Source organism: Mustela erminea, chromosome 2 (assembly GCF_009829155.1).
Source record: "Mustela erminea isolate mMusErm1 chromosome 2, mMusErm1.Pri, whole genome shotgun sequence".
Classification (NCBI taxonomy): Eukaryota; Metazoa; Chordata; class Mammalia; order Carnivora; family Mustelidae; genus Mustela; species Mustela erminea.
Window position 1 is genome coordinate 43,335,381 of NC_045615.1, and position 11,591 is coordinate 43,346,971.

Below are 11,591 nucleotides of genomic sequence, written 5' to 3' on the forward strand. Positions count from 1 at the left end.
AACTTTTTTTTTTTTTCTCTTTCCAAGAATCCCTTTTCTCTATGAGTGAGACACTGAATACTATATGATTAAGAGACCCATGGCAATTAAGACTTCCTCTTGTTGAAAAGTTGAAGCCATTGTCTGGAACAGGAGAAAGCAAGCAGGAAGCAGTGCAGTTGTCTTCCCTTCTACCCCCTCCCCATGACAGGGACCCTGGACACTGCAGTATATGTGCATTTGTTTCTATATTCCTTCTGCTCATGCAGGATCTTGAAATAAGGGATTGAGATGCACTAGAGTTCATAGACTTCTGGGACTCTTGCTTTAACTCGTTCTTCTGGTGTTGCTCCCTATTCAAGAAGTCACCTTGTGCCAAGTCTCACTGAAACATATTTACTATAATCTCTGAGTTAGAGTTTCTCTCTTGGTGCTTTAACATCATATTACTAATACTAAATACCACCTCAGAAAAACAAACTGTAAATACTTATAAATTAGGCTAAAGTTGTATGGATCTTAAGTACAGTATACTCTAGGGTGAGAGTGAATTGTGCTTTGGTTGGGAGAATAAGGAGTGTGGTCATTGTAGCATCTTCCTCAAAGTTGAACCAGAAGGATTTTTTTAAAGATTTTTTAAAAATTTATTTGGGAGGAAGAGAGAGTGAGAAAGAGAGCAAGAGTAGGGAAGGGGGAGCAGCAATGGGAGAGGGAGAAGCAGACACCTGGATGAACAGGGAGCCAGATGTGGGGCTCGATTCTAGGACCTCAGGATCATGACCTGAGCCAAAGGCAGATGCTTAACCGACTGAGCCACCCAGGTGCCCCGGGAATTTGTAATTTGTTAATAAATCTACAATTCGCAGGACAAAGAAAAAAATGAGAAAATTATTAGGGCCTGTGTTGTGAAAAGTAGATAAAGATCTACAGTGTTTGACAGGTAGGAGTGGGAGGAGTGGGGGGGTGTGGGAGAGAATATAAGAAGGCCTCCCTCCAGCACTATAAGAATACAGGCTGCAGAAAACAAAATCGAAAGCTAATTTTCAATATTTTATTGTAATTGGGAAAGAGATCCTGGAAAGCTTCAAGCTAGGAGAAAACAGGTTTGGGATAAATATAAACAATTAACCACCTAGGCTTGAAAAAAAAGAAATCAATGTGTTTAAAGTATACTGTCTTTACCATTTTAGTTAGGTACATTTAGCAAAAGTTATGGAGGGGTGTCTAGGTTTTCCCTGTTGAATTAATTAAACAGAGTGGCCATTAGACTGAGGTGGTTTTAATGCCTTAGCAGCCTATATAACCAAACCAAAACCAAAACCTCCAAATGCTTCAAAGCTAAGAAATTGAAACCTAAGAACAACCCATCACAAATGGCCAGTCATCCTTTCCCAAAGAATGCAGTTTCTTCAATCAAATAATTGCTTTGCTTTGCTTCCACTTCTTCCCTGTAAAAGTCTTATTCCCAGCTCTTATTGGTGGAACACTCCTAACTAGTTTCCGTCTGGTGCTGCCTGATTCAAACTGATTTTTGCTCAAATAAACTCTTCAATTTCTAAAAGCGCTTCAGTTTATATTCTAACAACATAGAGCCTCAGTTCCTTAGTCTGATTTTTCTAAGAAGTCTTAATTTGATCAGCTGAATTCTTCCAACAAGAGCTTCTCCTCACCTCTGTGTTGGGAGAGAGACACTCATTTTCCCTAAATCCATGGAGTGAAGTGAATATTTTGAGTTTAAGGATATTTTGGGAAGGCTTACTTGCAGAGTTTTAGATCTATCGTTTGGGATCAGAAAATCGTGAAACCTCCTTCGGTCCACTAGTTCTCAGGCAGTTTCTTACCCACTTGCAGCTTTTTACCTGTGGCCACAGGTTTTAATACACATTCTTTCCCTGTGACAAGCTGTTCCCACCCTTATTTCAGGTTGACCACAAAATGGGAGAAATCTTTTTCTCTCCTTGTCATACTTCACAGTAAGTATTGTAGACTTTTTCATTTTAGTGTTTGACTTTTAATCACGATGAAGAAATAGACAGACAAACAGGGGCAAAACACAGGATTATGAAAGCTTCTCAAGTCTTTGTAGTGCTTGTTCCTGGTCTGCAGTCCAACCCTTGATTTCTTTGCTGCAATTGCAGAAGCCTCTGGTGTGGGAAACTTGATGGTCTTCTAAATCTGTTCATCTATGTGGAATGTCCATTGGAGCCCTGGCAAGCTGTGGGTTGGTACCACTGTAGAGCCACGTTGGTCCTTTCCAGAACCTGCATCCCACTTTTCCCACCCATTCAGTTCCTGTGCTCTGCTCTGTGACAAAGGCTTTGTGGGGTTGGCTTCTAATGATGTCAGCCATTCTTGCAGCCCTTGTCAGTGCCTCCCTGCCCCTCTGGGGGATTCCCCTAGCTGAGAGCTGATGAAAGCCCTTGTTCTTTTGCATGCCTCTCCTACCTTTAGAAATTATTCTCCTATGTTTCAGATCATACTGCACTGGTCTGGAAAAATATTTTACTAAGATTTCATAGCAACCTTTTCTTTTGCCTGACCACCTGGCCATCACCACAGCATTATTCATTGGCCAGGTAGTGTAAACCAAACATTGGGCTAGGCACTTTACATCAGCTAGAATGTCCTTTTGATTTTGCTTGCTGTAGATCCAGCTGCTCGTTGATAAGGTTGATGGTACTCTTAGTATAAACAGACTTGCCCCATCTTTTATTCCAAACAAACATGTGAGTATCATCTTTGGATTGCCTATGTGATCCTAAAGTCAGTTTTATGGCCTTTGCCCTTGCTTCATATTTTTTCATTTTCATAATGCTAGCAGCTTTGTCCCTTTCCTCACTCAAAGAGCTCGCACATTTTTTTAGACTTTCAATGAGTTTTGGTTCCTAATTCAAGTGAAACCAGTTCATATGGTCCTCAGAGAAATGCCCTGAACCCATTGAATGATTTGGCTCAGTGGTTCTCAAACTTCTTTGTGCATGGGAATAATATGGAGAGTTTTTGTTAAACTGAATGGGTAGAAGTCAGAGAGGGAGAAAAACCATGAGAAACTCTGGACTCCGGGAAACAATCTGAGAGTTCCAGAAGGGAGGGGCTGAGGGAATGGGAATGACTAGGTGATGGGTATTAAGGAGGGCACATGCTGGGATGAGCACTGGATGTTATACAAAACTAATGAAATTTTGGAGACCACAAAAAAAATAAAAGGATGTAAACAAATGAATAACTAATTCCTACCCACACACAAAAAAAGTGCAGATCCTTGGGCTCCACCAGAGTTTTACTATTTTATTAAATATTATTAAATATTATTTATTTTATTATTAAATATATCCGGGGTTAAGCCCAAGAATTTTTTCACCATCATCCCATGTGATTTCCATGTAGGTGGTATGGACTATATTCTTTTTTTTTTTTTTAAGATTTTTTAAAAATTTATTTTCAGCATAACAGTATTCATTATTTTTTCACCACACTCAGTGCTCCATGCAGTCCATGTCCTCTATAATACCCACCATCTGGTACCCCAACCTCCACCTCCCACCTCTTCAAACCCCTCATATTGTTTTTCAGAGTCCATAGTCTCTCATGGTTCACCTCCCCTTCCAATTTCCCCCAACTCCCTTCTCATCTCTAACTCCCCATGTCCTCCATACTATTTGTTTTGCTCCACAAATAAGTGAAATCATATGATAATTGACTCTCTCTGCTTGACTTATTTCACTCAGCATAATCTCTTCCAGTCCCGTCCATGTTGCTACAAAAGTTGGGTATTCATCCTTTCTGATGGAGGCATAACACTCCATAGTGTATATGGACCACATGTTCCTTATCCATTCATCCACTGAAGGGCATCTTGGTTCTTTCCACAGTTTGACGACCGTGGCCATTGCTGCTATAAACATTGGTGTACAGATGGCCCTTCTTTTCACTACATCTATATCTTTGGGGTAAATACTCAGAAGTGCAATTGCAGGGTCATTGCAGGGAAGCTCTATTTTTAATTTCTTGAGGAATCTCCACACTGTTCTCCAAAGAGGCTGCACCAACTTGCATTCCCACCAACAGTGGAAGAGGGTTCCCCTTTCTCCACATCCCCGCCAACACATGTTGTTTTTCCTATCTTGCTAATTTTGGCCATTCTAACTGGTGTAAGGTGATATCTCAATGTGGTTTTAATTTGAATCTCCCTGAGGGCTAGTGATGATGAACATTTTTTCATATGTCTGATAGCCATTTGTATGTCTTCATTGGAGAAGTGTCTGTCCATATCTTCTGCCCATTTTTTGATATGATTGTCTGTTTTGTGTGTGTTGAGTTTGAGGAGTTCTTTATAGATCCTGGATATCAACCTTTCGTCCGTACTGTCATTTGTAAATGTCTTCTCCCATTCCGTGGGTTGCCTCTTTGTTTTGTTGACTGTTTCCTTTGCTGTGCAGAAGCTTTTGATTTTGATGAAGTCCCAAAAGTTTATTTTCGCTTTTGTTTGCCTTTGGAGGCATATCTTGAAAGAGGTTGCTGTGGCTAATATCGAAGAGATTACTGCCTATGTTCTCTAGGATTCTGATGGATTCCTGTCTCACATTGAGGTCTTTTATCCATTTTGAGTTTATCTTTGTGTACGGTGTAAGAGAATGGTCGAGTTTCATTCTTCTACATATAGCTGTCCAGTTTTCCCAGCACCATTTATTGAAGAGACTGTCTTTTTTCCACTGTATATTTTTTCCTGTTTTGTCGAAGATTAATTGACCATAGAGTTGAGGGTCCATATCTGGGCTCTCTACTCTGTTCCACTGGTCTATGTGCCTGTTTTTATGCCAGTACCATGCTGTCTTGGTAAATAGCTTTTTTGTAATAAAGCTTGAAATCAGGTAACATGATGTCCCCAGTTTTATTTTTGTTTTTCAATATTTCCTTAGTGATTCGGGGTCTCTTCTGATTCTATACAAATTTTTGGATTATTTGCTCCAGCTCTTTGAAGAACACCAGTGAAATTTTGATCAGAATGGTATTAAAAGTAGATTGCTCTAGGTAGTATAGACATTTTAACAATGTTTATTCTTCCGATTCAAGAGCATGGAATGGTCTTCCATCTTTTTGTGTTTTCTTCAATTTCTTTCATGAGTGTTCTGTAGTTCCTCAGGTACAGATCCTTTACCTCTTTGGTAGGGTTTATTCCCAGGTATCTTATGGTTCTTGGTGCTATAGTAAATGGAATGAATTCTCTAATTTCCCTTTCTGTATTTTCATTGTTAGTGTATAAGAAAGTCACTGATTTCTGTACATTGACTTTGTATCCTGCCATGTTGGTGAATTGCTGTATGAGTTCTAGTAGTTTTGAGGTGGAGTCTTTTGGGTTTTCCATATAAAGAATCATGTCATCTGTGAAAAGAGAGAGTTTACTTCTTCATTGCCAATTTGGATATCTTTTATTTCTCTTTGTTGTCTGATTGCTGTTGCTAGGACTTCTAATACTATGTTGAATAAGAGTGGTGAAAGTGGGCATCCTTGTCTTGTTCCTGATCTCAATGGGAAGGCTGCAAGCTTTTTCCCATTGAGGATGATATTTGCTGTGGGTCTTTCATAGATAGATTTGATGAAGTTCAGGAATGTTCCCTCTATCCCTATACTTTGAAGCGTTTTAATCAGGTACGGATGCTGAATTTTGTCAAATGCTTTTTCTGCATCAATTGAGAGGACCATGTGGTTCTTCTCTCTTCTCATATTAATTTGTTCTATCACATTGATTGATTTACGAATGTTGAACCATCCTTGTAGCCCAGGGATGAATCCCACCTGGTCATGGTAGATAATCTTTTTAATGTGCTGTTGGATCCTGTTTGCTAGGATCTAGTTGAGAATCTTAGCATCCATACTCGTCAGTGATATTGGTCTGAAATTCTCCTTTTTGGTAGGGTCTTTGCCTGGTTTGGGGATCAGGGTATTGCTGGCTTCATAGAAAGAGTCAGGAAGTTTTCCTTCTGCTTCAGTTTTTTGAAACAGCTTCAGGAGAATAGGTGTTAGTTCTTCTTTGAAAGTTTGGTAGAATTCCCCAGGGAATCCATCAGGTCCTGGGCTCTTGTTTTTTGGGAGGTTTTTGATCACTGCTTCAATCTCGTTACTAGATATCAGTCTATTCAGGTTGTCGATTTCTTTCTGGTTCAATTTTGGGAGTTTATAGTTTTCCAGGAATGCATCCATTTCATCTAGGTTGCTAAGCTTATTGGCATAAAACTGTTGATAATAACTTCTGATGATTGTTTCTACTTCCTTGGTGTTAGTTGTGATCTCTCCCTTTTCATTCATAATTTTATTAATTTGGGCTTTCTCTCTTTTCTTTTGGATTAGTGTTGCCAATGGTTTATTGATCTTATTGATTCTTTCAAAAAACCAGCTTCTAGTTTCATTGATACATTCTACTGTATCTCTGGTTTCTACCTCATTGAGCTCAGCTCTAATCTTGATTATTTCCCTTCTTATGTGTGGAGTTGGTTTGATTTGTTGTTGATTCTCCTGTTCTTTAAGGTGTAGAGACAGCTGCTGTGTTCTGGATTTTTCAATTTTTTTGAGGGAGGCTTGGATTGGCTATGTATTTCCCCCTTAGGATCGCTGTATCCCATAGGTTTTGGACCGAAGTGTATTCATTCTCATTGGTTTCCATGAATTGTTTCAGTTCTTCTTTGATCTCCTTTGATCCAAGCATTCTTAAGCAAGGTGGTCTTTAGCTTCCAGGTGTTTGAGTTCCTTTGGAACTTTTCCTTGTGATTGAGCTCCAGTCTCAAAGCATTGTGATTTGAGAATATGCAGGGAATAATCTCAGTCTTTTGGTTTCAGTTGAGTCCTGATTTGTGACTCAGTATGTGGTCTATTCTGGAGAAGGTTCCATGTGCACTTGAGAAGAATGAGTATTCTGTTGTTTTAGGGTGAAATGTTCTGTATATATCTATGAGGTCCATCTGGTCCAATGTGTCATTCAATGCTCTTGTTTCTTTATTGATTTTCTGTTTCGATGATCTGCCTTTTTCTGAGAGAGGCATGTTAAGATCTCCTACTATTAGTGTATTCATATCAATATGACTCTTTATCTTGATTAACAGTTTTCTTATGTAATTGACTGCTCCCATATTGGGGGCATAGATATTTACAATTCTTAGATCATCTTGTTAGTTAGTCCTTTTAAGGATTATGTAGTGTCCTCCTGTATCTCTGACTACAGTCTTTAGTTTAAAATCTAATTTATCTGATATGAGAATAGCACGCTACCCTGGCCTTCTTTTGAGGACCATTGGCATGAAAAATGCTTCTCCATCCCTTCACTTTCAATCTGGGTGTATCTTTAGGTTCAAAATGGGTCTCTTGTAGACAACATATGGATGGGTCCTGTCGTTTTATCCAATCCGCAACCCTGTGCCGTTTTATGAGCGCATTTAGGCTATTCACATTGAGAGTGATTATTGATAGATACGTTTTTATTGACATCGTGTTACCTTTGAAGTTTTTCTTTTTGTGGATTGTCTCTATATTTCTGTTCAATGTTATTCTTAGGATTTTTTTTCTTTTATAGAACCCCCCTTCATATTTCCTGCAGTGTCGGCTTGGTGGTTGCATAGTCTTTTAAGCTTTGCCGGTCTTGGAAACTCTTTATCTCTCCATCCATTTTGAATGTCAGTCTTGCTGGATAAAGTATTCTTGGCTGCATGTTCTTCTCATTCAGTGCCCTGAATATATCTTGCCAGCCCTTTCTGGCTTGCCAGGTCTCTGTGGACAGGTCTGACGTTATTCTGGTGGGCTTTCCTCTGTAGCAACTTTCAAGAGGTTATACCTACAATTATAATTCCTCAATTTGACTATCAGATGTCGTGATGTTTTTTTGGAATGTATAATCTTGGGTGGAGACCGTTCAGCCTCTAGTACATGAACGCTGGTTCCATTCACAAGATTGGGAAAATTTTCATGAAGAACTTGTTCCACTATATCTTCTAGACTTCTTTCTTTCTCCTCCCCTTCAGGGATTCCAATAATTCTGACATTGGAACATTTGTGGCATCATTTATTTCCCTGATTCTGTTTTCGTGGCTTCTAAGCTGTTTGTTCCAGGCTTCCTCCTGATCCTTTCTCTCTATATGTTTGTCCTCCAGATCACTAATTCTATCTTCTGTCTCAGTTACCCTAGCTTTGAGAGAATTTAGATTAGATTGGAACTCATTGAGGGCATTGTGAACCTCAGCCCTGGTAGCTTTAAGCGCCGCCCTTGCATTGTGAACATCATCTCTCGTCGCTTTCAGCTTGGCCCTAATCAATTCTGTTTAGTCATCCATGGTTTTCTCCAACCTAGCTATTGCCTGAATAATTCTCTTTCCGACATATTGTCTATGTTGTTAGCTGATAACTCTGTTGCAGAAGGTCCATCCTCTGTATTTTTCTTCTGTTGGGCATTCCTCCTCCTAGTCATTTTGGTGAGAGATGACTGAACAGATGTAGCTGAGTGTATTGACCGTGGTGCAGTCAAGGTGCACCCTGGAACACTTCTGAGCAATCAGGACTCCCCACTCAAACGAGAGACAAAAGAAAAGAAGAAGAAAAAAAGAGAGAGAGAGAGAGAGAGAGAGGAAAGAAAGGGAAGATGAAAGAGAAGGTTCAGCCCAAATGGGCCCCGAGGTAAGATTTATGAAGTAGACAAACAAAAACACTGATAAAAGTATATGACAAGAGAAAAAAAAATATATATATGCAAATAAAGGAAGAACCTCGTCAAAAAGAACCCCAAGTGTAAGATTTATATACTATCAGGACAAACACAAAAACACAGAAACACTGGTGGAAGAAAAAGATGGGAGAGTGGTTATAAATTCTCAGTGTGGGCAAGGAAGTTTGTTTTGATTCTTCCTAGATGTATCTTGATATCTTTGTTAAAGGACTCAACTTTCCTAAGATAAAGGGGGATTAAAAATTGGTTTACCTATAGGGGTAGTATTGATTGGGGAAAGGGGATTACTTTGAAGTTTAACTCTATTTGAATATTAGAAAATAAAAATAAAAAGGAATAAACTAGACTAAACTAAACTAAAATTTAAAAAAAAAAGAAATTCAAAAAATAGAATGCAAAAGAAAAACATAGGTGTACGTATCAAAAAATTCAGGTTAGAAGGTAATTATGGAATTTGATGTACTGGACAGTTCACTGTGATGGTAAAGAGGTTAAAAAAATTATCTATATATAAAAAAAAATGAACCAGAATAGTGGGAACGAGTGAAAAATAAAAGTTTTCCTATGAAGTAGTGGTGGTTGTTCTCTTGTCGTCCTTTTTTTTTTTTTTTCTTTCTTGGTTTTTTTTTTTCTGTGGGAGGGGCCTGCCACGTGGGTTGTCAGTCAATGATGCTCCCTGAGTTAAGTCCTCCCACCCCCCTCAAGGGCGTGGGCTCTGAGGAAACTGGTTTTTTCAGGCTTTTGTTCTCTGGCGGTTTTTATGTTTGTTCACTTTTTTTTTTCTCTCACCTTGACCGCTTTTGATGGTTTTTGTAGTTTTAGAGCAAAACAAACTGCACCCTGACCTCCCTTTCAGAGAGAAGCCTCAGTCTGGCTGCAAAGCCCAAATAAGATCTTCCTTGGCCGCTGGCAGAGTAGATTCCAAGTCGTGGTCCCTGCGGACGCAGGATCTTTTGCTCGTACCCAAAGCCACGGCAGTGGTGGCTGTCTGGGCAGCTCCAGACTGCCAGAGCGGTTCCAAGCGGCAATCGCACACTGAGATTTTCCTGCTGGCCCGGGCTGGGAGTACCTGGTCTTTCTGGGTCTAAGAGCGCCCGGCTTGCGCGCACCTCTTTCAGGGGAGGCTATGGGTCACGCGTGGTTCTCAGGCTCTGAGAAGGGGGCGCAGGTCCAAAAGCAACAGGCTGGGCCTTTGTGGACCTCTCTGGGGGGAGAGTTTGGTGCACACGTCTTAGGCTCTGAAACAATGTCACGTATCAAAGGGCACCGGCTGGGCCTTTGTACCTCTCTCAGGGGAGGATGAGGGGCATGCACATCTCAGGCTCTATAGCTGGGCTTGTGCACTCTGCCATCAGGCGTGGCTCCCATCCACTCACAGGAGCCGGGCCCCACACGTTCTCAGGCGTGCTGGAGGCTTAGGGACCAAGACCTGGTTTCTCCGCCGCACTCTCTCTGGCTCAGCGCCAGGGGAGGTTGTCTTGGGACCAGGGACTTAAGCCCTGTCCCTAGCCATCCCAATTCCCACAATTTCCCCCCCACAATCCTTTGCTCTTTTTGAGTGCTTTCAACCAGTCTCCAAGTTAATGCTGGTCCCCAGACGCAGGGCACTCTCGTTCGTATTGGGGGTATTACTTTCCAACCGGTCACCTCTGGTGGCTACCTCCCCCTTTTGTTTATCTTCCGATATCAGTTCCACGTTCCCACTCCGCTTTACCTGCCCACTGGCGTCTCCTGCCCCTGTAGAGATCCAGATGTGTGTAATTCTGAACTCAGGCTGATTTCATGGGTTATCGGAGTTCTTTGGTACGTAATCAGCTCACTTTAGGGTACAGGTTGAAAAGGCACCTCCTCCTACTTCCCTGCCATCTTGTCCCCCCTGGGACTATATTCTTAGGAAATTAATTTGACTTTCTTGGTTCTGGTTCTTACTTCTCTCCACTACCTTGGGCTCTTTAATGATCACTGCTACTGGTGTCCGTATTCAGTTCTTTTAGACATTACATTTATACAAGCCCATGCAGACCTGTACAAACTACTCTAGGCATAATTTCCACCAAAAAATAAAAGATTTTTTCTTCTCCTTCTTGTAGATATTTTTTCCATTTTATTTTTTTTTCTTTTCAGTGTTCCAAAATTTATTGTTTATGCACCATACCCAGTGCTCCATGCAATATGTGCCCTCTATAATACCCACCACCAGGCTCACTGCCCCCCCCCAAACCCTCAGTTTGTTTCTCAGAGTCCACAGTCTCTCATGGTTTATCTCCCCCTCTGATTTCCTCCAACTCACTTCTCCTCTCCATCTCCTCATGTCCTGCCTGTTATTCCTTATATTCCACAAGCAAGTGAAACCATATGATAATTGACTCTCTCTGCTTGACTTATTTCACAGATTTTTTTAGTGCATACTCAAAAAAGTGAGTATGTGGAGTATCTGGAGATGAAATAAATTTTTAAAAAGATTTAAGGTACTATTCAAGTCAGCAAATATTTATTTATATTAAAATATTGAATGTGCACTCATTGAGATCATTTAAGGGCATACATTATGTAATGTACAAACACAAAAAGTACAAAGAATAATATAAAACAGACACATATGAGTTCATACCTCTGTATTAATATTTTACCACATTTAAAAAATCTTTAATGTCTATCTTTTTAAAAATTTTTTATTTATTTATTTAACACAGAGAGAGAGATCAAGTAGGCAGAGCCACAGGCAGAGGGAGAAGCAGACTCTCTGCTGAGCAGGGAGCATGATGTGGGGTTCAATCCCAGGACCCTGAAATCTTGACCTGAGCGAAAGACAGATACTTAACTGACGTAGCCATCCAGGCACCCCTGATATCCATTTTTTAAATCTTTTACCATATATGTTTTATCTTAAAACAATAAAGAGTAT